Source organism: Syzygium oleosum, unplaced genomic scaffold, assembly GCF_021117445.2.
Source record: "Syzygium oleosum isolate NSW1041296 unplaced genomic scaffold, Sole_v2.1 Sole_v2.20, whole genome shotgun sequence".
NCBI classification, from domain to species: Eukaryota; Viridiplantae; Streptophyta; class Magnoliopsida; order Myrtales; family Myrtaceae; genus Syzygium; species Syzygium oleosum.
Window position 1 is genome coordinate 4,977,844 of NW_026607504.1, and position 26,669 is coordinate 5,004,512.

Consider the following 26,669-nt stretch of genomic DNA (forward strand, 5'->3'; position numbering starts at 1 on the left):
AAAAAATAGTTCGGGGTAAAATTGTCACAGGTGTACAAGTTTGGGGTTTTTTATGGTCAAAAAAATAGTTTGGGGTAAATGTGTTACAAGTGTACCAGTTTAAGGTTTTTCGTGGTATTAACCCTTTTTATTTTCATCCTTTCTATGTAGTAGTCGAATATTTACACCCGACTTACAAAACACCATATTAAAAGAAGGGAAAATACCATAAAAAATCCCAAACTATGTCACTTGTAACAAATTTACCCTGAATTTTTTTTTGTGACACGAAAAACCCCAAACTATGCCACCTGTAACATATTTACCCCATAATACTTTGGCCCATGAACATTTTCGTCTTTTTCCTTTTTCTGTTTTTTTTTTCTTTTTGCCGGATCCGGCGAGGGCGACCCTCGCCGGCGTCGGGCGAGGGCGGCCCTCGCCGGGAAGAAAAAAAAAAGAAAAAGGAAAAAGACAAAAATGCCCATGGCCAAAGTATTATGGGGTAAATGTGTTACAGGTGGCATAGTTTGGGGTTTTTCGTGTCACAAAAAAAAGGTCAGGGTAAATTTGTCGCAAGTGGTATAGTTTGGGATTTTTTGTGGTATTTTCCCTTAAAAGAAAGACAAAGAATACTAATCAATACTTCATATTTTGATATTATTCGAAGATCTGAGTCGACTAGCAGAGAAAAACACAAAGGACTTATATAGATCCTACTGATAGTTTAGCTAATTCAGAGAGTATGCGGTAAAAAGTTGGATTCTTTTCAAGTTGAACAATGGCTGATTTGAATTTTGCTGATAAACTGAGAACCGAGCAGGACCGAATGATCTAACCGCACCTTCGACTCCCAGAAGGCGCGACGAAGTCCCATTACGACACTCCATAAGGCCGAGGACGAGGTGAGCATTGCATGATCTGCAATCGGATGCATTTCCTCATTCACTCGATCATCCTGTGTATCTCCCCACAGTGGACGCGAGAAGTTGACAGTCCCCAACACTGGGACATCACACGGAGCACACCATCTTTTCTGAGCGGAAACAGTGTGTGTATAAGAACAGGCTTCACTTCTTCCTTTAACTGTATTGAAGATACAATTGATATCTGTGATGTGATTTAATCCTAATATATATAAATTGCATAATTCAATCCTAAAATTTGTTAATTTTTAATATCTCCAGCAATTTGAAAGCCAAAGTCCTTTATTGCCGAAATCCAGAAGAAAAGTAATGATTTTCTTTGAATTGATTTTAGTATTCTATATTAGATAACATAAGCCAACGAATGTTCTCATTTGATCTCACAGCACCGGTGCTGGTGAAGTGTCAAATTCTTAAGACGGGTGGAGTTTCATCACAAAAAATTAAAATCTTGATAGGCCACTTTTACCTGTCTCCGCAACTCCTAGACCGACGGTAATGACTGAATTGATTATCTTCATCGATAAGTTCAAAGTAAGGAATACTAAGATAGATATTAAGATTGTTATATTAAAATCAAACTTGATTAGTTTTATCTTTTATCGTTATCACTGTGAGAGACACTTTCTCCTCTGTCTTACGGCCAAACATCGCACGAGCAAAGAATTAAACAAAGCTTGTTGTAGACACGAGAGGCCACACCAAGAAAAGCATAGAAAAATGAAGAATATATGCATAGAGAGAGAATAATATGTCCTTGCAAATTAATTCAATCCAAGCAAACAAGCGACAGGCCCACACCCACACGACCTTGCTCGAAACAGACATTGCTTAGCCTTGGCTGCTTCCGACACAAGAAGCTGCACGATGGTCGCCGAAGCCGCAGCCCAGTTCGTGTCGCAGAAACTAGACATCTTGCTCTCTCACCCGGTGTGCGTCGAGTGCTTATCGATGCAAGCCCGCGCGAAGGAGGCCAAGGCGAAGCTGGCCACGATCCAAGAGTTCATTTCCACTCAATACAGACCATCCATAACCACGGAATGGTGGGGGCGGCTCCTCCAAGCCATGTACTACGCTGAGGAATTCATCGACAAGTTTCACCTCGGAGAGGCCTGCGAGAGGCACAAGGCCCTCCACATGGCCGCATGGCCGCTCGCCATGCTCATCTCCAAGTACAAGCTGCGGAGGGACTTGTCCATACTGGTGAATAAGATGGAGGAGTTGTGTGATGGGAAGTTCTTGAAGGAGCAGGCCGAGGGCAAGAGGAAAAAGGAGTCTGCTAGTTCCTCCTCCCATGCTAGTGTCCCGTGGCAAGGCAAAAAGTTGGCTAGGCTGACTAGTTTCTGGGATCAGTACGTGCCGATTTACTTCCTATGTCACGAGAAAGAGAAAAGGCAAATAATGGAGCGGATTAGAGAAGAATCGTCGGATATCCAAGGGATTTCGATTTGTGGCGCTCAAGGCGCCGGCATGACGATCCTCGCGAGATGGGTCTACGGCCAGGCAAAGTACATGGACTATGAGCGGCGTGCTTGGGTCCACATCTCGGCCAGCATGGACAAGCGGGAGTAGTCATGGCCACGGGCCGGTTTTGGCTCGGAACCGGCCTGGTCAAACCCGGGCTCGGCCCGTTGACCGGGCCCGCGGTTCGGAACAGGAACCGGCCCGTGGCCTACGGGCCCGGTTCCGGTTCCGGTTCCAAATTTTTTTTTAAAAAAAATAATGAATAAATTTTTTTTAAAAATTCATTATTTAATTTTTTTTTATAAAAAAATTTAAACTCTAATTGTCATACATTGTAAATGCATTGAACTCCAATTACAATGCTTGGCTTGAGTGTATTGAACTCTAATTACAAAGCTTGGCTTGGGTTTTATAAACAACCCCTTTGATGGTCTCTTCATTCCCATTCGATGTGGGACTCTCGGCTTGCCTTGAACACCTTCAATGTGAGACTCTTGGCTTGTCTTCATGCAAATGCCAAGAGTCCCACATCGAATGGGAATGAAGAGACCATCAAAGGGGTTGTTTATAAAACCAAGCCAAGCCATGAGCATGTGAAGTTGTATGCCTTTTGTGGCTACGATCCTTTGCTAGTTAAGAGCAAAGGGTTCCATTGGACTGCCTAGAACCGGACCGGACCAATGGTCCGATTCCCGGTTCTATGATTTGCCGGTCCGGTTCCTAGTTCTAAAATTAAAGGACCGGTCTTACCGGTTCGGCTCCCGGTTTCGACCGGGAACCGATCACCCCTATAATTTTCATTTTGATTATAATTTATATTGAATAATTCATTATTTCATATTTTTATAATTCATTATTTATTTATTTATTTATTTTTTAAATTACGAACCGGAACCGGCCGGTTCCGGTTCCGGTTCACACATGGCCACGAACCGGAACCGCCGGTTCCGAACCGTGGCCATGACTAAGCGGGAGTCCCTGTCCGAGCTACTGAAGCAAGTCGATATGCTAGCGAGGGAAATGAAGCACATGGACATCGAGGAGATAAAGAAAATGCTGTTCCGGAAACTGGTCGACACGAAGAGATTCCTCATAGTGTTGGATGAGGTGCAGCCGTCCAACGAGCTACTCTTGCGAGAGTTAGCGATGAGCATCCCGTTCTCTTCACGGGGCCACATAATTACTGTTGGAGGTTATTGGTTTGAGAGAGAAAATAGTGTTTTTGCTTAAAGTATTACACCAAGAGACGTTAAGTTTGGAATGCTCAACAGTGTTACCTCCAGCGTAGGGAAAAACCTAGAGTTTATATGCAAGCTATTGGGCTCCAGCCCATATGGGCCCAAAATAACCATGCTTTACACCTATTGGGCTTGTATGTGAACATATTATTTGGACTATATTAATAATATATCCAACAATCTCCTCTTATGTTCACCATACAGCACAATCCAATACGGTAATCAGTGTAATGTTCAAACAAATATGAATCATCCACATTCAGTCCAAGACAATCAACTTGGATCGGTCAAAGAGTTTTAGCACTAAATATTAAACTCAATCATAATTTGCAATCTAAATAAGTGAATCATCCTTATCATGAATCTGTTCTGAGATCAATACATAAAATTAAATATGAAGAATTTCAAATTCAGTTTAAACTCATCCAAATCCCAATATCCAAAATAAATCTCAGAATCAGTTCACAACCAAACACAATAATGGTCACAAAATAGAGATAGCAAAATGGAAATCTCAAGTAAATGGACTCCATCAAAATGGGCAATAGTAGGTGACTTGTCAAGTCCCTACATACTCTGAATGATATATTCATTCATCTAGTGGATCATCTTGGTCAGGATCCCACCCAATAAGCTCTCCTCCATCTCTGCCATCCCCGGTAAAATGTCAAATATGAATTTCATATTATTATGAATTCAATCAGGCAAAGAAGAACATATATTGATGTAATAAAGCATCATAATATCATGTTCATAAGCATCAAGCCAGTTTCATAAATTATGAACAAGGCCTAGACAGTTTGAATTACAAAGAGCCATCAACTTCGGTTTATTTATAAGAGAATAATCATTGTCTAGTTTCAAAGAACATGACCAATAGTCATGTCACTTACAATAACCAACAGTTCGGTTTATTTATAAGAGAATAACCATTGTCTAGTTTCAAAGAACATGACCAATAGTCATGTCACTTACAATAACCAACAGGCTTCTTATGCAAACAACTATCTCTGTATTTCAATTTGAAATGTCACAATTACTGATTCCTTAAAGTCAAATAATCTAGCATCAAGTTTGGAATGAGATTATTTAACCAAAAGATAGTCCAATCTAGTTGGATTGTATCATCAAGTTTGGAATGACACAAGCTCCCAGATAGAACCTTTGAATTGGGTTAACGTCATCTTCATCAAGTTTGGAATGAGACAACTCACCCTTTTCAAATTAATCAGCAACCATGAACATCAATGAAACACATAAATTGTGCTTATCATTGTGGCCAACAAAGGGAGATTCGATAATGCAAAACATACAACTAGAAGGTAAGTAAATGGTAATTAAGACATATCTACATAGTCTTTAACCCCATTTCCCCCACTATTTTGAATAATCGATCTGTAGGCATACCCTTTGTGAGAGCATCGGCCATGTTATCCGTCGATCGCACATCGATCAAGGTGATAACTCCTTGTTCGCGCAGATAATTCAACAACGCATGTCTCAGTCTCACATGTCTGAACACCATGAGGCATCAGAATATCCATCCACAGTTGGAGGATAACCAGAATAACATAGAGCATAATCTTTAGTACCTTTAAGGTATCTCATCAGCCTACTGAGGGTATCCCAATGCTCTTTACTAGGATTACTAGTGAAACAACTCAGCATGCCAACTGTAAAGGCAATGTCAGGTCTAGTGCAACTCATAGCATACATGAGACTACCAATCAGTTTCGAGTACTTTAACTGATCAACACTGGTCCCTTCATTAGGACTCAGTCTTTTATTATAGTCATATGGTGTCGCACTCGGTTTACACTCACTGTATCCCCAGGTAGAAAGTAGTTGCTCCATATAATGAGTCTGGCTAAGGGAGATGACTTGCCTTTCAAAACTTACTTTCATACCAAGAATGGTATTAGCAATACCAAGATCTTTCATGTCAAATTCTTTAGCTAAAGTAGCTTTCACTTCACTCACTACAGAATGATCGGAACCAAGAATTAACATGTCATCAACATACACGCAAATGATGACTATCTTATTTGACATAGAACGATGATAAAGGCAATTATCTGAATAACTAGACTGAAAGCCATAACTCTTTACCACTTTGTCAAATTTAAGATGCCACATCTTAGGTGCTTGTTTAAGACAATACAGAGATTTGTTCAATTTACAAACTTTGTCCTCAAGACCTTTCATGACATATCCTTCCGATTGTTCCATGTAAATTTCCTCATTTAACTCTCCATTTAGAAAAGCTGTCTTTACATCCATTTGATGCACTACAAAGTGTTCAATAGATGCCAAAGCAAGAAGAATTCTTATAGTTGATAGATGACACACAGGTGAATAGACATCAAAATAGTCTATTCCACTCTGTTGTTTATAGCCTTTAGCTACTAAACGTGCTTTGTATCTGGCTATTGATCCATCACTATTCAGTTTCTTCTTCAATACCCACTTACAGCCTATAGCCTTAGCCCCTTTTGGCAAATGGACTAGCTGCCAAGTGTGGTTCTGTAGCAGAGAGCTCATTTCATCATCTATGGCTTCTGCCCACAGTAGAGATTCCCTAGATCTCATTGCTTCCTGATAGGAGAATGGATCATTCTCTAGATGGTAAGTAACAAAGTCCTCACCAAAACTTTTGGGAACTCTATCTCTTGTAGATACTCTAACTGGAGCTCGTTCAACAGTCAACTGTGGGGAATTAGTGTCAGAACAGCTTGTTTCAAATTCTACAGAAGACTTTGAAATCATATCTGTAGATCCAGAAACATTCAAGCCATGATATCTGAGAAACCTGTTCTCGAAAAATTCTACATCTCTAGATTCTATCACTGTATTAGTAGATAGATCTAAAAATCTATTTGTAGCACTATCTTCCGCACAACCTAGATATACACAAGTAATAGTTCTAGGTCCCACTTTAGATCTTTTAGGATCTTGTAATCTTACATAAGCAATACAGCCCCAAGTCTTAAGAGTATCATATCTACAAGGACACTTATGCCATATCTCATAAGGTGTCATAGACAACTTAGAGTGCGGCAACCTGTTTAGGATATGATTAGTAGTTAGAACTGCTTCGCCCCAATAGGAGGAAGGCATGCCAGCTATAAGTAATATGAAATTTAACATTTCAGTTAACGTTCTATTCTTACGCTTGGCAACACCATTTGATTGGGGTGAGTAAGGAGCAGTGGTTTCAAGTATTATGCCCTCTGAAGCACAAAAGTCTTTGAAACCTGTCATTGTATATTCTCCTCCTCTATCACTTCTAAACCTCTTAATTTTCAAGTTCAGTTGATTTTCTACTCTAGACTTGAAAATCTTAAACTTTTCAAAAACCTCATCTTTCGATTTCAACAAATAAACATGACAATATCGAGAAAAATCGTCTATGAATGTTAGTAGATACTTCTGACCACCTCTAGTAACATAATTTTTGAAGTCACAAAGGTCAGAATGTATTAGCTCAAGAAGTTGTGTGCTTTTAGAAACCGACTTAAAAAGTTTTCTAGTGATTTTAGCCTGTGCACACACTTCACATTTGTCAAATCGAATAGAAGTATCCAATGGAATGTTGTGAGTTTTAGCTAGATGTTGCATCTTCCTGTAATTCACATGTCCAAGTCTATTATGTAATAACTTTGGATCAATCAAAGTAGAATTCATATGGTTGATGCTATCAGTATCTAAACTCAACCTATACATACCATTAACCATGAATGCACAACCGAAATAACATGAGTTAACAGATAAAGTTACTCTTCATCATTCCAATGAAGGCTTGAGGCTCAGATTTACTAATTAACATATTAGTCACAGTTTGTGGTGTGTCATTCTTTGGCTTCTTTTGTAGCTTACACTCTGTTGCCCAATGACCCCACTTTCCATAGTTATGGCACTTGCCCTTCTTCTTCCTTTTGAAGATAGTCTTTTTGGCCTCTAACTGTGAAGAGGATTCACCTTTTGATGACTTGAACCTTTTCTGAGGTTTATTGGAATGTGAAACTAAGTTGGCAACCGACTTTTGTTGTCCTTCCTGTTCCAAACTCTTCCTAGATATGTTTTGATCTTCAATGTGAATATACCTCTTTAATTCATCCAGTCTCATCTGTTCTTTCTGTCTGTGCATTTCAGTCTTGAAAGAACTCCATTCAGCAGGTAGCTTACTCAACACAAGACCAAAAAAGAGATTATCGGACAAATCAGAGTTATCCTCTTTCAACCTGTTCCTCATGTTCTCAAGTTCAATTAATTGAGAGGTGATACTCGAATTCATATTGAATTTAAAGTCAAAGAACTTCTCCACTAGAAGAGTTTTAGAGAGCCCCTCTTGTTTTTGGAACTGAGCGTTCAAGTGATCCCATATCTCTTTCGCTGTCTTAAACTCACTATAAGTCATAGCTAGACGAGGATTTAAAGAGGTCAACAAGTAATCTCTACAAAAATCTTCATCTTTGTTCCATTGATATTCATCAACATCTTCAGTGGTAAATGCAAAATCACTCAGTACTGTGTAGAATATTTCACGTTCTTTCATGCCAAATTGAACATGCAATTTCCAACCATGAAATTCAGTGACATCAAATGATTGCAGCTTGATAATATCATAGGAACTATGTTTAGCCATTTTAATCAGAGCAAAGACGTAGAAAGAGTGCACCTTGAAGTCCGCGAAGCGCACAAAGTCGAATAAAGCCCTAACCTTGGTCAAACTGCTCTGTAGAGGTGGATTTTGCCAAAACAGACCCCAAAAACAAAACAGGAGTGCCCAAAAACCTTAAGATGGACTGTACTTGTTGCTGGAAGCCGAGAACTCGCGAAATTCGCAGGAAGCCAAAAAATCGCCGAAGTTTCGGTTGTCGTATCTTAGCCGTCCGACCTCCGTTTAATGCGAGTGACCACTCAAAACGCTCGTATCGACGAGTAGAACAAGACCCAAGTGGTTTCACCCTCTGAAATTGGCTATAATTTCTGGGTTCTTGAATCAAAGATTTCGGCCACCGAATCTTCAAACTCAGATCCCGGCCAACCCTCTCGTCGAAATCGAAAATAAATAATACCTGCGAGTTCGTCTCGACGAGATCTTCAAGTAGACACCTTTCTTGCTCAAATCCAACACACGAATCTAATACTTTAAGATTGTTGGAGGTTATGGGTTTGAGAGAGAAAATAGTGTTTTTGCTTAAAGTATTACACCAAGAGACGTTAAGTTTGGAACGCTCAACAGTGTTACCTCCAGCGTAGGGAAAACCCTAGAGTTTATATGCAAGCTATTAGGCTCCAGCCCATATGGGCTCAAAATAACCATACTTTAAACCTATTGGGCTTGTATGTGAACATATTATTTGGACTATATTAATAATATATCCAACAATTACCACGACTCAGGAAGACAAGATAGCCACATGGATACATCAGGGAAAGGGCCGATCAGGCTACAATACTTGGAGGATGAAGAAAGTCAGAAGATGCTCGCTTGGAAGTTACATGGACCACGCGATTGTCAGAAACTCTCAAAAGAGGAGAAGTATATCCTAGAAAAGTCTGGTGGCTCTCCGCTCTATATATCCTTACTCGGCGGGATTCTGTCGAATGCTGGAGAGCACAAACGTGCAGCAGCGTTGGTGGAAGAGGGTTCTATGATGACATTATCGGATATACGACAATTGAGTTACCATAAATTGCCGGTCCATCTAAAACCGTGCTTCATCTACATGGCTTTGTTCCCCGTAGGATCCCCAATTCCGACAAGAAGGCTAGTGAGGCTGTGGTTGGCCGAGGGCTTATTGGATTCGCATTCTTACGACATAGAAAGGGAAAGGAAAAGGCTGCCTGAGGATGTAGGAGAGACGTTCATTCTGGAGCTCGCGGATAGGAATGTGATCCATGTGGTGGGCCGGAAGGCGGATGGGTCCCCCAAAGCTTGCAGAATGCTCACCCCTCTGTATGAAATGATCCGCCCGATTGCCACAAGCATGGGGTTCGTCCACATACATGCTACTAGTGAGTCGAAAGACGGTAACGGCCGTGACCCAACGAGCTAGCAACAACAGTCGCCAGCCCAACCGCGAGAAAGAACCAAGATTCGGTGGCTTGCGGAGCACACAAACATAGTCACAGACATCCGTGATAGCAGCTACCCTGATTTGAACCTCCGCCACATCCGCTCATTTCTCTCGTTCTACCTGAGGAGAGGCATGCTCACCAAAGACCTCAGCACGTTCCTTAGGAAGATGACGTCGGAGACTCACTATAGCTTGCTAAGGGTACTTGATTTAGAGGGCATGTATAAGCCATCCTTGCAAGGTGTGCTCCGCAAGCTGGTGCTCCTAAGGTACCTAGGATTGAGATCCACGGTGCTGGATACGTTCCCGAGTGCCGTTGCACATCTGCACCATCTCGAGACTCTCGACATAAAGCACACCAACATCACTTCCCTGCCGAGTTCCTTGTGGTAGGCTAGGAACTTGAGGCACCTGCATCTTAACTGGTTCTACGTCGACCTGAAGAAGATCCTCAAGGCTTGCAGGAACAATGCCATGGCCTTGACTAAACTCCAAACCTTAAGCGGGCTGGTTATCGGTGAAGTGAAGGAGAACGCAATGACGGGCCACATGAACAGCTTGACCACGCTCACCACCCTCAAGCTTTTCTTGCAACACTAGGTTAACGACAGCCCAGGCGCTGCGGGAAAAACAATAGCCGATTAGATTAGCTCGAGGCTCACCAATCTCCAGTCCTTGACCTTTGGGGTGATCCAAGAAGCCAAGCCCGCGGAAGAAGCCCAGCTCGTGAAAAGAACCACGGAAGAAGCCACAAAAGTAGCCAAGCTCGCGAAAGAAGCCCAGCCCGTTAAAGAAGACAAGGCCACGAAAAAAGCCAAGCGCGCGGAAGGAGCCTATCCCGCGACATCGAAGACGGGCCCATTGCCGGAACTGTCTTTGGCTGAACAACATGACGACCTATTGGAGCTCTACTTGCTGGGCCAACTCAACAAACCCAACTGGACAAAGCTTTTGCCTGTCTCGCTTAGGGTTTTGACACTGTCGGGTTCGAAGGTGAAAACGGACGTGATGCCCGAGTTGGGACGTCTACTGAGGAACCTGAGGACGCTCAGGCTCTTGGCCAACTCTTTCCTATGCAAAAGCATGAGCTTCGTCAAAGATGGGTTTCCCAGCCTCCAGATCTTGAAGATTTGGAAGTTGCCTAAGCTTGTGTTGAAAACAGATGCGGAAAAACAAATACAGAACGCAAGAATTTACGTGGTTCGATCACCAAGGTGATCTACGTCCACGGGTGAGGCAAGACAAGATTCTACTATAATCAAAGAGAGTACAGTTTTCAGAAGTCGAAACAACGACAAAAGCTCACGGCTCACAAAACTCTCCGAAAACAAAATTCACTCTACATCAATGAGAAAATCTAGCCGCGGTATAAATAGTGCTCTAAAAAATTTTCCTCGGGGGCATAGCCCCCGAACCCCCCGAAACGTTGGTTCACTTGCTCCAGCTTGGGCGATCCGCCAAGGAGATTTATTCGCTTACTCCAGGTTGGGCCTATCGGTCCAACCTTCTGCGTTACGAATCAAATCTCAATTTTTTCTCCACTTTCGGGTCGCGCAAAAAATATATGTCGGGTCGGGTCATCAACCGGACCGAGTACATAAAATTCAAGATATATTTAACAACTTGTGAAAAGTGAATATTGAACAGGGAGCAATGCTACACCTCAAAGAACTGGAGTTTAGGCGCCTCGATAGGATGGAAGATGTTGAGGGGATCAACGAGTGTAAGGAATTGGAGAATATCTTTGTGGTAGTCAAAAGGGTGCTCAGGATTTTGTTGACCATCTCTAGAAGGAAATAGAACATAGGGTGTATCTGTACAAATAGAAGACACCGAGACGCCTGAATCTATGGACGAGGAGGAGGACAAGGATGACAAGAGGCCCGACAACTGGTATGGTCCAATATTAAATCTCAAACATGTTCTTTACACATATTTTTATACACTTGATAATTTCAATAATTACTTATTAGTTATTAAAGAGAATGATAAAACTCAGGCTCGATCTGCCCGTTGAAGGGGACACCAGGAGGCCTGAATTTGCGGATGACGACGACAGGTATGGAACATGTTCTTTACACATGATGATGAAAATGTTTTTATAGACCCGATAATTTCTCATTGGTGATTCAAAACAACGATTGTGATTTTTATCGAATAAGAATTACGTTGGCTTATTTCACCGGATCAAGTCAATACATATTAAGAAACTATGAAGGCTACAGTGAGTCCTCTAAATAACACAAAATCATTCCATCCAAAAAAAAAAAAAAACACAAAATCACATGGGTAGTTTCAATTAACCTTTGTGGAACCTAATGTTGAATTCAAAAGTAACCTTTGGAACCAACCTTACTCCCCATAGCCTAAACACGTCGGGTGAGCCTTTCACCCAGCTCACATTCAAGACGCTGAAGAAGAGATAACAGGATTCTTTTCACACTAGTAAAGAACTCTCCTTTACTTACCATATCATAGTTAAAAAAATGAAGCTTCTCATATAGGAACAAGGTTTGCTTTCTCTTTCCCGTTACGAGTACTATTAAGAAATTTCTGCATGTGTTTATGTGAAGCTTACTTATTTAGTGGTTTCTTGTTTCCTACAGTCATTACGAGGATGCTCTTCTTTGAATACAAGCCACTACAATGATCTTTGGAGTCGACCATATGTATATGTCTGATCCTCCCACCCCGCCATCTCTCTCTAAGTGTGCGAACAAATAATTTCGTGTAACTGTTATCTTATGTGATGAATTGATAAGGTACCATTCATCTAATGCAACATATTCCTTCTTCAGTCTTAGGCATCTATGTCAGCCTATACTCAATCCAATGAGGTCAGAAAAGCACGAGAGCGAAAAAAATAAAATGGCTTTTATGAAGTTGAAGGAGTCACAATTAATGAGCGCGTGTTGCATGAGTCATGAGCTAAATTACAAATTTAATCAGTCACAAGCTTTTAAATAAAGAAAACATGTAAGAGGATGGAAGAAATAGATACATTATTATATTAGTCCAATTAACACCAATCAGGCACCAATACTTATGTTGAAGAGCCTAGATCGATGAGAGGACCTGCAAGCCCTCAAATGTTCATGAGTAAATTACAAAGCTTTTGTACAACGACCTGCATTTAAATCACACATACATTTTGGCAAAAGTACACCACAAGTGCCATAACTTGTGTACGGCGATCACTTTGGTGCCATAACTTTTTTTTTGGATCACTTTGGTGCCAACTTTTTTGAAAATCGATCACTTTAGTGCCAATGCTGACGTGGCTCACCGGAAATCCGATGTGGCGCTGACACGGCTCGCCGGAGAGGTCCAGTTAGCATTAAAAACAAAAAACGACGCCGTTTAGCCCGCTGACGTGTATTTTTTTAAAATATTATATTATATTTAATTAATTAATTAATTAAAAAAAAAAAGCCCTGCAGCAGCGGCGAGGGAGCCCTCGCCGCTGCTGCCGCCAAGCCACCACCGCCGGGAAGGGCCGGCGGTGGTGGGCGCAGTGGTCGGCTAGGGTCGTCGGCCCCGGCCGGCCCGGCAACCCTCGCCGACCCCCGGCGACCCTCGCCTCGCCGGCGAGGGCCGGATCCGGCGAGGCGAGACCTCGCCGTCGCACGGGTCGCGATGGCGAGGTCTCGCTCGCCCGGCGAAGGCGACGCCGCGCCTCGTCGTCGCACGGGTCGCGACGGCGAGGTCTCGCCTCGCCGGATCCGGCCCTCGTTGGGCGGCGAGGGTCGCCAGGCCCGGCCAAGGGCCGGCGACCTCGCCGACCACTGCGCCCACCACCGCCGGCCCTTCCCGGTGGTGGCTATGGCAGCAGTGGCGAGGGCTCCTCGCCGCGCGCAACACCTTTTTGTTTTTTTTTAAAAATTATTTTAATTATTATTATTTTTCTAAAAATTAAAAAATTAAAAAAAAAACCACGTAATTTCCACCGTGTATAAGTCAGACCATTTTTTTTAAATATAAATGCCATGTCAGCTTTTTGGCCGGAATTTTGGCCGGAGTCATTAAAGTGATCGATTTTCCTCCGACTTGGCACCAAAGTGATCCGAAAAAAAGTTATGGCACCAAAGTGATCACCGTACACAAGTTATGGCACTTGTGGTGTACTTTTTGCCCATACATTTCCAGTTCAAAAGAAATCATTCCATCTCAGACAGTTGGAAGAACGCTTCGTTACCATTATGCAAAAGTAAAAGTATCCAAAACAAAGCTTGATAAGAAAGACATCATAGTGCTTTTCCACTAATTAAATTTTGTGCTCGATTGCCAAGATAATGTTGAGGCCAAACATCTCGTTGCAAGCTTCCTCTAGCTGAACAAAACTGACAAGCTTTGCTACAATTTTGGCACTCTCGGCCACATGGTCCATATCTTCTTTGTCGGACCACAACTGGTGCACTAACTGCAAACTTCTATGCTTTGTATTCAAACCGATCCCCCAAGTTTGGAAGAGCATCTCTCTATCTTTCCTGGTGAGCTTTTTTTGCTAATGCTTGGTGAGAATTTGCCTCTCGCGACGAAGATCTTGTGTGCTGTTCAGCACAATAAAATCCCAGACTTAATTAATATGTTCCTACTGCGAATTTAACAAAAGCAGCGAGTGTTTCATATAATTTGAATTCAATACCTTGAAGCAGCAATCAAGGTCCGACCATCTTTCGGAGCTTGATTACAACGGGCAGATTTATCTCTAAAAAACAACCTCCTAAGCTCTACCTCCATGTAGATAGAATCTGTCAGATCACCTTTAGATAGAAGGAAATAAGAAACAACGATCTCCTTTTTGCAAGTTTTTGAAATGTGAAAACCATTCCAAAGAATCTTCTGTACATCTTCAATTGGATCCAAGCCAACATCCTTAATATGTTTCGTAGGAGCAATGACATTTGGTTTTATATGTTGTACCTATCAATTGCAAGAGACCACACTGAGCAAAATGTGTGTGTAGACGAAACTTCCGTATCTAACAGTACTCACCGAAAACTAAGAACCATTCTCCAAATATCAAAGCACTTTATATTCACGGGAATGGTTCTCCAAACTCACTTGCATGTCCACAGTAAGGTATGACAAGACTCATGTACGCTAAAACCAAGGCTATGCAATATCTTTTCTTCTTTTGTTAAGATTGAAAGCAAATCCTTTCTCGAGATATCTTTCGTAAAAGATTTTCAGCACAAGAAAATAGATTAATCGAGTTGTTTGATTATGATAACCTCTCATCAAGAAAACATTTCTTGGAAATACCGTTTTGGAGTAATTTTAGCTTTAAGCTTTTCAAGTGAGAATAGTCGTTGCGATGTGTATATTGTTGGTTTTATATTTCTATTCAGCTTATTGAGATTTTAAATAGTTAATGGCAAATTTGTGTCGTGTGAGAGTAAAAATGATATTTGACCCAAAAAACATAAAAAAAAAAGAAAAACGATTGTGGTTGTTGGTGTTGGACATGCACGTATTTCAATAGACCAAGGAATGGCGTTCGTGCTGATGCTGCTAGCCCTCATCCTCACGTACCTCATCCACGGATATCGTTAACCGGTGCCTCCTCACCACATCATCATCCATCGTTCGTTCTCAGATAATTTCTCTAGACGAAAGAGCGATCTACCGGTTGATATTGCAATTGCAAAACACAATAATCCGATAGACTATACGCAATAGCCATCATAAAATGGGAGTTTTGACAATGATAAAGTAAGGCCTCTTCTCATAAGCAAAGCGCAGTTTTCTATAAACCTGCAAATCATATATTGCGGCAGGGATTGCTGCCTTGTGCGGCATTGGTATGTTGAATTGAGATCTTAGCTATTTGCCTGAGATAATGAGATAGCCCCTCGAAAATTAACCGGTCGATAAAATAATATAAGAGCATTGTCTCACTCTTCGTTGTCTAGTTTATATAAGCTACATACTTTCATCACTATTAGTTGACATCAATATGTTGATAATTGAATAACCATATGACAATCAACAATGACGAAGATGGGTTGTCCAAGAATATCGAACAAATATACTTATACCTATTTCACTGGGTACTTTTACTATATCTTACTGCCAAAATGCAACTACCTTGAGCAAAGAATGGATAAAGTGGGAACAAGAACATGGAAAAGTACAAGCATCCGGTACCCATAACACATTTCCAAGCAAAGAATGTATGAGGAACAAGGTTAGCTTTTTTTTTTGTTGGTTGAAAGAGGAACAGCGCTAGTTTGAGGAAAGAAGAAAGATAGGTTCCTATAAATTCATTATTTCCACAGTTTTAACTTTTTATTACTTTAAAATCTGAAATTTTTGCAACACTCACCTAAATTGTAGATCTTAGTAAGTGGACATACTAAATGAGGTGGTAAGTTACAAGTTAAAATTATACTGAGTGGTCATATCTTACACTGAATGACAATTCGTCACATTACTAATGTATCAAACTTTGTAAACCTGTCTCATCTTCAAGTGTGAACCTAGTGTGCCCTCTCTCAAGACTCGAAAAATCCTGCTCTTGATTGACTTAGTAATTATTGAACCTATCAATGGCGAACGCATCGGATACTTTCTTGTCCTTCCATCAGAATTTGGCTAGCTCAAGAATCAATCTAAAGGAGAGGCACCCGTTTGAAGAAAAGCACAGAAAAGATCAACAAAAAATATAAAACTATAATAATAATAATAAACACGCACCCCTGCACACCTTACATGGTAACATTTATAAAATGTAACATTTAATATATGATGATAACATAATATTGACATATTTTATATGAGCATGTCATGTGATAAATGAACAAGTTGATAATGTGTGTATAAGCACAGGCATCACTTCTTCACATAGCTTATTGTTGGGGTATGGTTCATATTTTCTATCGATAGGAAGGCACGGAGGTCCCACTCTCCAATGAGCAGGTGGGGGTCGCGGGGGCAGTGCTTCCGAGCCGCTAGAAGGTTTTTATAATTTGAGCCCGTAAAATGAATGTTTTTCTGTTTAAATTCAATTAAATTTCTTATTTTGAATAGGTTTCCTAATTGAATGGTTTCCTAATTGGAGTAGGTTTTCTAGAAAGATATTTCCTATTTTGAATCAAATTAATGTCTATATATATTCTCTTTCTCTTATAATTGAGAGATGTAACAGAGAGATGCAAGGTGTGAATTATAGTGGAATTGTCTGCTGGACAGAACCCTAGTTTAAGGGTGAACCGGGAAAAAAATCTTGTGTCTCAATTTCTCTTTCTTGCTTTTACTCTCTATTTCCTTATGATTGTGCGCCGATTCCTAACATCTAGTATCAGAGCAAGATTTGAGGTTAGAGTTTCTTTTTTTTTTTTGGTAAAGTGAGGTTAGAGTTTCTTGATAAAGAGATATATGAAAAAATCAAATCTTGGGAAGATGTCGGCTGTCAATCATAGATTGAAGTAGAGAAATTCGGAGAAAAAGGTTTTAAGTTATGGAAATTGAAGATGGAGGCTTTGCTCGTGGACAAAGATTTGGGGTATGTGTTAAAAGATGATAAACCCGAGGAGCATACCAAGGGGAAGTCGAAGGACTCCACGTCCACTGAATTGAAGGATTGAAATAACAGCGATTGGAGGGCGCGAAGCATGATTTGGCTATACCTTGCTAATAACTGGTGATTGTGACTTATGAGAAGATGGCGAAGGATTTCTGGACGAAGCTGAGAAGTCTTTATTAGAGTAAGTCGCTCATGAACAGACTCTTTTTTGAAGAAGCAACTGTACAACCTTCGGATGAGTGAAGGTGATTCTTTTTCTGCACACTTAAACGAGTTTAATACTATTTGTGAGTAACTTACATCGATCGATGTCAATCTAGATGAGGAAGATAGAACACATACTTAGTTGTGTTCACTGCCGAATTCATGGAAATATATAATTATTTTGATTGGCACTGGTGTTAGTGTTTTGTCCTTTGAGGGCGTTGTAGCTGCATTATTGTATGAGGAGATGAGGAGAGCAAGTTCTGATAGTACAACTCAAGAGGCTCTTTTCGTAAAAGGAAGGAACAGTGAATGATCCAAATCCATATTTGGTGCCAGGAATAAGTCCAGAGGAAGATCTAAAAATAGAGATAGGTCGGAAATAACGTGTTGGAAGTGCAAAAAGCTTGGACACTTGAAGAAGGATTGTAGAACCAAAAGTGTGGGTCCAGACAAGCGAGATGATGCATCATCCTCCAGTACAAAGAAGGATGATGACAGCAGCACATAAGACATGTCGTCTGCAATTCATCACATGGTGACTGCAGTGCATGAAAAATTGATACTAGAGCGTTTTTCCACATGACGCCTTATAGCGATAGGTTCTGCTCTTATGAGCCATCTCAGGGAGGTACAATGCGAATAAAAGATGGTACGACACTTGCATAGCCTGTTTTCAAGTCATAGGCAAACAACTTGCATAACACTGCTAGAGAAAAACATAACCGCAAATAGCACATAGATGAATTTAAAAAAATGAAAAACTGAACTGAAGAAGTCTGTGAATCAGCATAATGCGTGTAATCTAAGCACTAAATTTGAGGTCCGAGGTAATATTACACTACAATCTGGAGCTTAAATGATCCAAATCAATTAGTATCAGCTCGCAGAGTCAATCAAACTCTGTAATTTACGCAAATATCCATATGCAAACCTCGTCATTGCTCAATGAAGAAGGTAATGCGAAGATTAAGAGAGGCGCAGAAGGACGGAACCAAAACAATGCAAACCAGAAGCCAAAACATCGATCTACTTCTAAGCGACAAAAATGAAGCATTCAGATCTCGGAAACGAGCGATCGAAATCTAAGAAAAAGCAGAGACAACAGAAAGTCAAGCGAGAAAAACTTATTGATTGTAAGAAATCAGGAAAGGGCTGTCTGTTTGAGACTAAGAATCTAGTGACAGCCAGCGCCGTCAACATCGAGCGAGGGGTGAGGTGAGAGGGAAATGCATCGACGTCGAGCGAGAGAGGGGTGTGGCGAGAGGGAAAGGGGAGTAGGAAGGGAAAGTGGGAATTGGGAAAGGTAGATTATAATTAGATTTGGGTTTCTTAAGAAATTAAAAAAAAAATTATAGTTGGTTTAGTCTGGTTGGGTCGGCCCGATTCTCACCCTGGAACCAGTTCCAAACATAGGAACCTGGAACCGTCCAGAATTGGTCGGTCTGGTTCGGTTCGGGTGGTTCCTAGTTCGGTCGGTTCATCTTGCTCACTTCTAATATGTATTAAAAGTTTGGACATCATATTGAACAAATTAAAAATTCAGGGACCATATTGCATATTGGACAAAAGTTTAGAGATCATATTGAATAAATTAAAAATTTAAAGACCACAATACATATTGAGTCTAAATTCACGGACTATTTGTATCATTATCCCTCTGAGGAACGATGTCGATATTCCAACCGTGCTGTTGAAAAGATAAAGGGAAGACAAGATCACGGAATCTTATTAACCATAAGACATCTCCAAGCAAAGAATGACCGAGGAACATGCTTAGCTTGAGGGAAGAAAAAAGGAAGGTTCTCATGAATTCCTTTATTAACTTTTTACTATTCTAAAATTTGAATGTTTATGCAAGATTCACCAGAAGTAATAATCATAGTAAGTGGACATACAAAATGCTGTGGTAGATAATAAAATGAGTGGTTCATCTTCAAGTCCGAATCTAGTGTTGCCTCTCTAATTCTCTGATCTTCGAGTCTGACCTGCAAAATTGGATTGGCTTGTTAATTATTTAACCTACCAATGACAAAAGCACCGGATACTTTCTTGTCTCTCGGTCAAAATTTGGCTTAGTCAAGAATCAATCAGGAGGAGAGGCACCCGTTCGAAGAAAAGCACAAAAATGAACAAGATATAAAACACAATCATAAAAAGAACACACACCCCCACACACCATTCCTACCATGTAACGTATTTTATATGAGAACCACATATGATGTGGATATTGATATTATAAGACATATTCTCATTGAGTAAGTGTTCTTATATATGGACAAGTTGATAATGCGTGTCAAAGAACACGCTTCACTTCTTCCGTTAAGCGTATTGAAGATATAATTGATACCTGAGATGTAATTGAATCCTATAATTTGTAAACATATAATATCTATAGCAATTTGAAAACCAAGTCCTTAATTGCCGAAATTTAGAAGAAAAGTAATGATTTTCTTTGAATTGATTTTAGTATTCTATATTGGATAAGGTAAGCCAACGAATGTTCTCATTTGATCCCGCAACGCCGGTACTTGTAAAGTGTCAAATTCTTAAGATTGGTGGAATTTCATCACACTAATTAAATTGTTGATAGGCCACTTTTACTTATTCCTGCAACTGCTAGTTCGACAGTAAGGAATATGAGCAAAGTAAGGAATATTAAGATAGATCTGTAAGATTGTTATCTTGAAAGCAAAGAATTTCACTTGATTAGTTTTATCTTTGTCATAATCATTGCGACAGATACTTTCTCCCCCGTCTCCTGGTGAAACATCGCACAAGCAAAGAATCAAACAAAGCTTGTTGTAGTCAGCATAGACCACACCAAGAAAAGCATATAAAAATGAAGAATATATACATAGTGTTGGAAGCGAGTGTCGGGAGAATCGACTAACCTGTTCGATGCACTCCAAACAAAATTTCCAGGATCATACGTTAAATCACCAGCAAACGATGAATGAATCTACTACACGTTGGTTCGAATACAATCACAAGGAAAGTATTCTTGTTCCACAACGTTAATGCCGATTGTCTTCTTAAAGTAGATACGGAATCCTAATGTGTCGAGAGAGAGTTCTGAATTTTCTCTTGTCTATTGTTCATCTTCCGAAGAAGTTATCTTAACTTCCATTAAGAAAATCTCCTCGCACCTCTTCAAAATGTGTCTCTCAGACACACCTCTTATCAGAGCAAATGGTGTCCCTTGGACACACACATTATGGGCGGACCGACGAAATATAACATCTCCCACTGGCACATGATGGGCTTGATGATGCTCTATCAAGAACATAAGGCATTCAACATTCATCTACCTTAGAAACAATTCATACTGGCAAGAAAGCCGTGTGACCAGTGAGTACACCTGCACTTGGGAGCTCTAATTATGCACCTATTAGGGACAACATAATGGCTACAACCCCAAAAATAAATAAACAATTGATGTCTCACAGTGCCCCAGACATATTTTGTTACATCAGTCCAAGTAAACCTATCCCTTAAAGGCTATACTTGACTTTTCTAAAAAACACCATGTATTTACAACTATTTCCGAAAGCCATTGAAGGCGAAATAATTGGTCGACCAGTAAACACATGTGATAGATGTAAAATAACAATAGTCTTCCTTCGCACTCATGTCTCTCTCCATTTCGGAACAACTGCTTTCCTAGACACGTCCCATGAAGCCATATCTTTTCATGACCGCCGGTAACATGCTAAAGTAGCAACATTGATCTTCTATTTTGAGAACATAGTCAGAAGTAACATAGGGCACAAAGTAAGGTAAATTATAAATTACCTTAAGGACTCACACGATGAATAAATAGGGATAATTGTACTCATCTCTCTTATTGGTCAAATAAAGCACATGTAGTATGAATTACATGCTATAGTGGATTTCTCTTTCTATAAGAGCGTATGTCATTTATTAATCATATCCACTATACGAATCTTAGCCTAAACATAGTCACATGCTTCTCACGTACTCATGTTTAGCTCGAGTGCTATATCAGCTCGCTTTCCACAGCGCCCAATTTAGTACTCGCATCCGGCTACCTTCAGGCATACATGATTGTGGGACTATCATGTTCGGTCTTATCACATACAAATAACATACCTCATCTTGATTCCGATCAAGGCGACATTAAATCATTTTATGTACTAAACTGCTCTTCCAGCATTAATAGTACATATCATCCCATCTCAACCCGCTTACTATAGTATTTGAGGTGATTGCTCGTGTGAGTGAGCCAATCATTGCCTGGTGACATACCTTTCAACAATATATGTGTGTTTGTGCTGGTCTCATAACATTGTACTAATTGATAAAACATCAATTCATTAACAAACAAGTACAATATATATACACACATAATCCAGTGATCCTCAACAATATTACATTTCATAATCACATTCTACGTAATCCTAGAGACATCCTGTGGGTCAAGAACACGTCTCTTGGAACAGCCTTCGTAAATAGATCAGCAACCATCCTGTTGGTTGAAATATATTGCAGAACTACTTCCTTCTGCACTATTATATCTATGATGAAATTATTCTTTATGTCAATGTGCTTCGTCCTACCATGGTACTTAGGATCTTTCACATAGGCAATGGCTGCTTGACTATCGCAATATACTGTCACTGGTCCTGGGACATCAGTGACAATGGCTAAATTTTCCAAGAAACGTTTTAGCCATACTGCTTCTTGCACTGCAGCAGAACATGCAATAAATCCTGCCTCCATCATACATAAAGCTATGCATGTCTGTTTCTTGCTATTCCAAGAAATTGCCCTATCATTAAGCAAGAACACATATCCATATGTCGATTTACGCTCATCTAGGTCTCCTCCCCAATCAGCATTAGAGTATCCTAATAAGCGTAGATCACTCCCTTGATAGCAAAGTCGATAGTCCATAGTGCCTTTCAAGTATCTCAAGATCCTCTTAACTGCTTTCCAGTGTGCTGGATGGGGATTTGATTGATATCGGCTCACTAACCCTACAACATGACATCGGGTCGAGTACACATCATAAACTTCCGACAGCACTAGCGTAAGGAACAGTTACCATTTCTTTCTTTTCTTTTGGAGTCTTAGGACACATCTTAGTACTCAGGCCTTCACCTTGCATGATAGGGGTATCAATGAGATTACAGTGCTGCATATTGAAGCGTTCAAGAATCTTCATTATATAATACTCTTGTGACATAGCAAGGAGTTTCTTTGATCGATCTCTTTCAATCTTAACTCCCAATATATATGCAGCTTCTCCCATGTCCTTTATTTTAAAATTAGAAGACAACCATTCGTTTATGGTTATAACCAAACCCTTGTCATTTCCAGCTAACAGAATATCGTCCACATAAAGAGATAAAATCATAAATTTATCCTCACACAGTGATCCTCTTCGATCATCGTGAACCCAAAAGAAGTTATGGCTCGATAAAAACCAAAATACCACTGTCTAGACGATTGCTTAAGGCCATAAATTGAGCGATGAAGTTTGCAAACTTTACGCTCTTGACCTTCAGCAATGAAACCTATTGGTTGTTTCATATAGATTTCTTCATTTAGTTCTCCATTGAGAAATGCTGTCTTTACATCCATTTGATGTAATTCTAGGTCCAAATGTACAACAATGGCTAGGATAAGGCGTATGGAGGCAAACCTTACAACTCGTGAAAAAGTTTCCTCATAGTCTATACTGTAACATCCTCAATTTCAGTCCTGGAAAATGACTATGGTTTAAGTTTGGTGGTTTTCCAATCAGAACTAAATTGTTTTCTCTTGTTTTGGAAAACCTAGTTTTGGATCCTTTGTACTCCTTCGTTTTGTTATTTTTGGGGAGACTTGTGTGATCCGAATTTCCAAACACTTTCTTCTTGAAAGTTGTTCCAAACATCTTGAAGTTTTACATACTTTAATTTCAGAATTTTTGGACTTGATATGAGTGGTACGATGGCCTGATTTTCGGACCGAGTAAAACTACCCAGGATGGGTATTTCGGTGATGTTCACACTTGAATTATTTTCTACAAGATTTTATGGGCCGATTTTGGAAAAGTTTCCTTCACAAAAGTTGTTGAGATGAATGGCCAAGAATGAAGCTTGTTTAAGAAGCCTAAATTAATGGCATTAGACTTTTGAGATTTTTTCATGATGACACCTTATCTCTTCCTTTTAATGACTCAAGTAAGAACCAAGGAAGGACCGAAGAGAGAGAGAGAGAGAGAGAGAGAGAGAGAGAGAGAGAGAGAGAGAGAGAGAGAGAGAGAGAGAGAGCCAATAGGGAATAGATAAGCATTGGCCTTCATCAATTTAGGCCATAAAATTGCATTAAATGGAGGCCATCATAACATTGACCAAGGGACTCTTTATTATTGGTACATTCTAGGGTTTCTAGGAAGTTCTTTGAACTCTTTAAAAGGCAAGGCATCTCCCCCCCTTCATTCTCCTCTCACGCCACCACCATCTCCACGCCAACTTCATCTTCTTCTTTCTCTTTTTCCTTTGTTTCTTATTTTCCCACTTTCGGCCTAAGAAGCCCACGCCCAAATCAACCCCGAATCGGCCCGTGTTTCATCTCGTTTCCTACCCAAGAGCCCACGACTTAACCTTAGTAGGCCTCGGTTTGCTCGGCCACGCCAAGAAGAAGCCCGAAATTTCCCGAGCCTACCCGCGTCTAGCCGGTTCTCTAGGGTTGTTAGTTGTTGTGTAAGTGAATTCCCTAATATCGGGAAAGGAAGTTGCGATACGCTGTAACATGGGTTGCTTGGCCCGTTTCTTAGTTTCATGGTTGTTCGTTCTTTCTCGAATAACGATGTTCACATGTGATACTCACGGTTGATGTTTGTTTTTGTTGGTTTCGTAGCATGACTTTGCTATTTGAATTACCATCGATGCCGGTACGGTAAGAGTCGACTTGTGTGAACGACGATTGTCTCGTCCTCGCTTGATATTAGTGTTTTCACTTGCTGAGTCTCCTCGACTCATCTCCCGTTGTTTCCCTTTTTCAGGTCCGTAGGATGACATCTCCCCCAGCCCGCGTTGGCAATCCCGTGGAGCAGAGAGCCAAAGTGCTCACCGTGATAAATGTCAGAGAAGACCACGCCTACCGCCGAATCACGACGCTTGTGGTGTTCGATGAGGGCCTAACGGACTTGGTACCTCATCCGTACGTGGCGTGGTATCGCTATACGGACGAAGAATGGGTTGGATCTCTATGGGGGTTCAACAGTGCTTTGGCGGTGTAGGCGGGCCGGCTCCGGGATAAAGCCACGGGTGGGATGTGAGATGGCTAGGCGGACGGGACCGGGGTGGAGGTGAAGAAGCGAGGAGCGAGAAGCCGTAGTGGGTATAGGATAACCCAAGTCAAGATTTGCTATTCATAGTCCACTATGAAAATATGTGTTGTTTGCCATGGCCCGAAGGGCCTGTATTTAATATGTTTTCATGCACTGTAAATATAAGGTTTGTTCATGATGCTACTTGTCTAAATTTCCGCTGTTGTTTTGAATGTAATTGTCTCGATATTATGCTTCCGCTTGTGTATAAAGAAAGATAACAATGAACGGGACGTCATGTTAACGACCCCGAGGTCGGGGTGTTACAGTCTAATTTGGTATCAGAGCAGGTTCCCCTCCAGTAGGTGCAAGTTCGGTTTTGAGTCAAGAAGAGGTTGTGGAATCTTGAAAGGACCCTATCCGATGAGGGCGGGGAGTGGTCGCCGAGGTAGAACCTGATCAAAGAGTGGCTCTTGGCTATGAAGTGGACGCCGGGGCATGAGGCATGATCAAGGTGCGGCTTCTAACAAGAGTGGTCGCCGGGGTTGAAGACCTAAACAAAGTGCGGCTCCTGGCAGGCTTCTAGGATGATGGGTAAGAGAGAAAGAAACCGAACTATGCACTGAATGGGGGAGAATAATTCTGAAATCCAAGCGGAAATAAAGACCTGGAGTGACAAGGTACGCTGAAGTTGGGATAGTTAGCTAGGAAACACCCCTGCGCATGTGAATGATTGATTGTGGTTGAATAGGTTGTGTGCTAATATTTGTTGGTGACCACTGACCTATTCTTGTGTTGTAGAAAGATCCCTTAGAATACCAATATGAGTGCTCGGAACCCGGCTGCGACCTCGACCTTGAAGGGGAAGTCAAATCAAGACCCCCGAATAGACGGAATTCTGTAGGCTCTGGCGACCGTAGGAGAACTGTTGGGACAGCAGGCCCAACAACGAATGCCTAATGCTGAGAATGTGGCAGCAAATGGAAATGGAAATGGAAATGGTGGCCGTACGATGCACGGATTGGTCGAGCAATTCCTGAAGCTCCAACCCCCGAAGTTTATTGGAACTGGAGATCCCGAAGAAGCGGAATCCTGGATCGATGAACTCCAGAAGGCATTTGAGCTTTTGAGATGTTCAGAGGAAGAGAAAGTTACCTTAGTAGCCTATCAACTGCAAGGTAATGCCAGCTATTGGTGGAAAGCGACCAAGGAAATTGTGTTCCCAGAAAATGCTGCTGTCAACTGGAATATCTTCGTTGAAGCATTCAACGGAAAGTATTTTTCCGAATGTACTCGTGGTCGAAAGATGAAGGAATTCTTGCAACTTTAGTAGAACAACATGACGGTGGACCAGTACGAAGCAAGATTCGCTCAACTGTCGAGGTACGCCCTTAAATTTATAGAAGATCTAGTGGAAAGGGCAAAAAGATTCCGAGACGATTTGAACCCAGACATCCGGAGACAGTTGGTGCGGCTGAACCTCAAGGATTACAACGAGCTGTATGAACGAGCCCAGCTGGTAGAGAAAGAGTCCCTGGAACGAGCTGCCACGGCGACTAACCAAGGAAAGCCCTATCATCCGACATCTCAATCCAACCAGCATCATGACAAGAGACCGAAGTCGGGAGAAAACCGTTTCTCCACTCCCAACAAGAAGATCAAAAATCAGAAGCCAATTTCCATTGCAGGCAATGCTTGCCATACTTGCGGAAGGTTTCATGGAAATGCTCTGTGTCCAAAACAAACGGGAGCATGTTTCGGCTGTGGTCAACAAGGCCACCGCATGAAGGACTGCCCGCAACGATAGCAAGTGAAGTAGTCACAACAACCACAGGTGATACAACAAAAAGGAGTTCCACCGCATGATAATCGTCCTCCAGCTCCAGGAAAGATTTATGCAATTACTCAAGAGGAAGTGGAAAACTCTAATAATGTTATTACGGAGACTCGATAAATTGAGTGACT

At 41.0% G+C, this 26,669-nt stretch overlaps 1 long non-coding RNA gene and 1 pseudogene across 1 annotated transcript in view; one reads left to right on the top strand and one right to left on the bottom strand.

Annotated features, from left to right (window-relative positions):
- The first annotated feature begins 1,698 nt into the window (after window positions 1-1,698).
- On the top strand, window positions 1,699-12,321 carry LOC130140663 (putative disease resistance RPP13-like protein 2; annotated as a pseudogene).
- Window positions 12,322-13,986: 1,665 nt separating this feature from the next.
- Window positions 13,987-26,669, bottom strand: part of LOC130140583 (uncharacterized) — a 41,482-nt gene continuing 28,799 nt past the window's right edge. Inside the window, exons 2-3 of the long non-coding RNA XR_008818555.1 lie at window positions 14,336-14,410; window positions 13,987-14,240 (exon numbers count right to left, since the gene is read on the bottom strand). This is a non-coding gene — a long non-coding RNA (uncharacterized LOC130140583). The remainder of the gene's footprint in view (window positions 14,241-14,335; window positions 14,411-26,669) is intronic.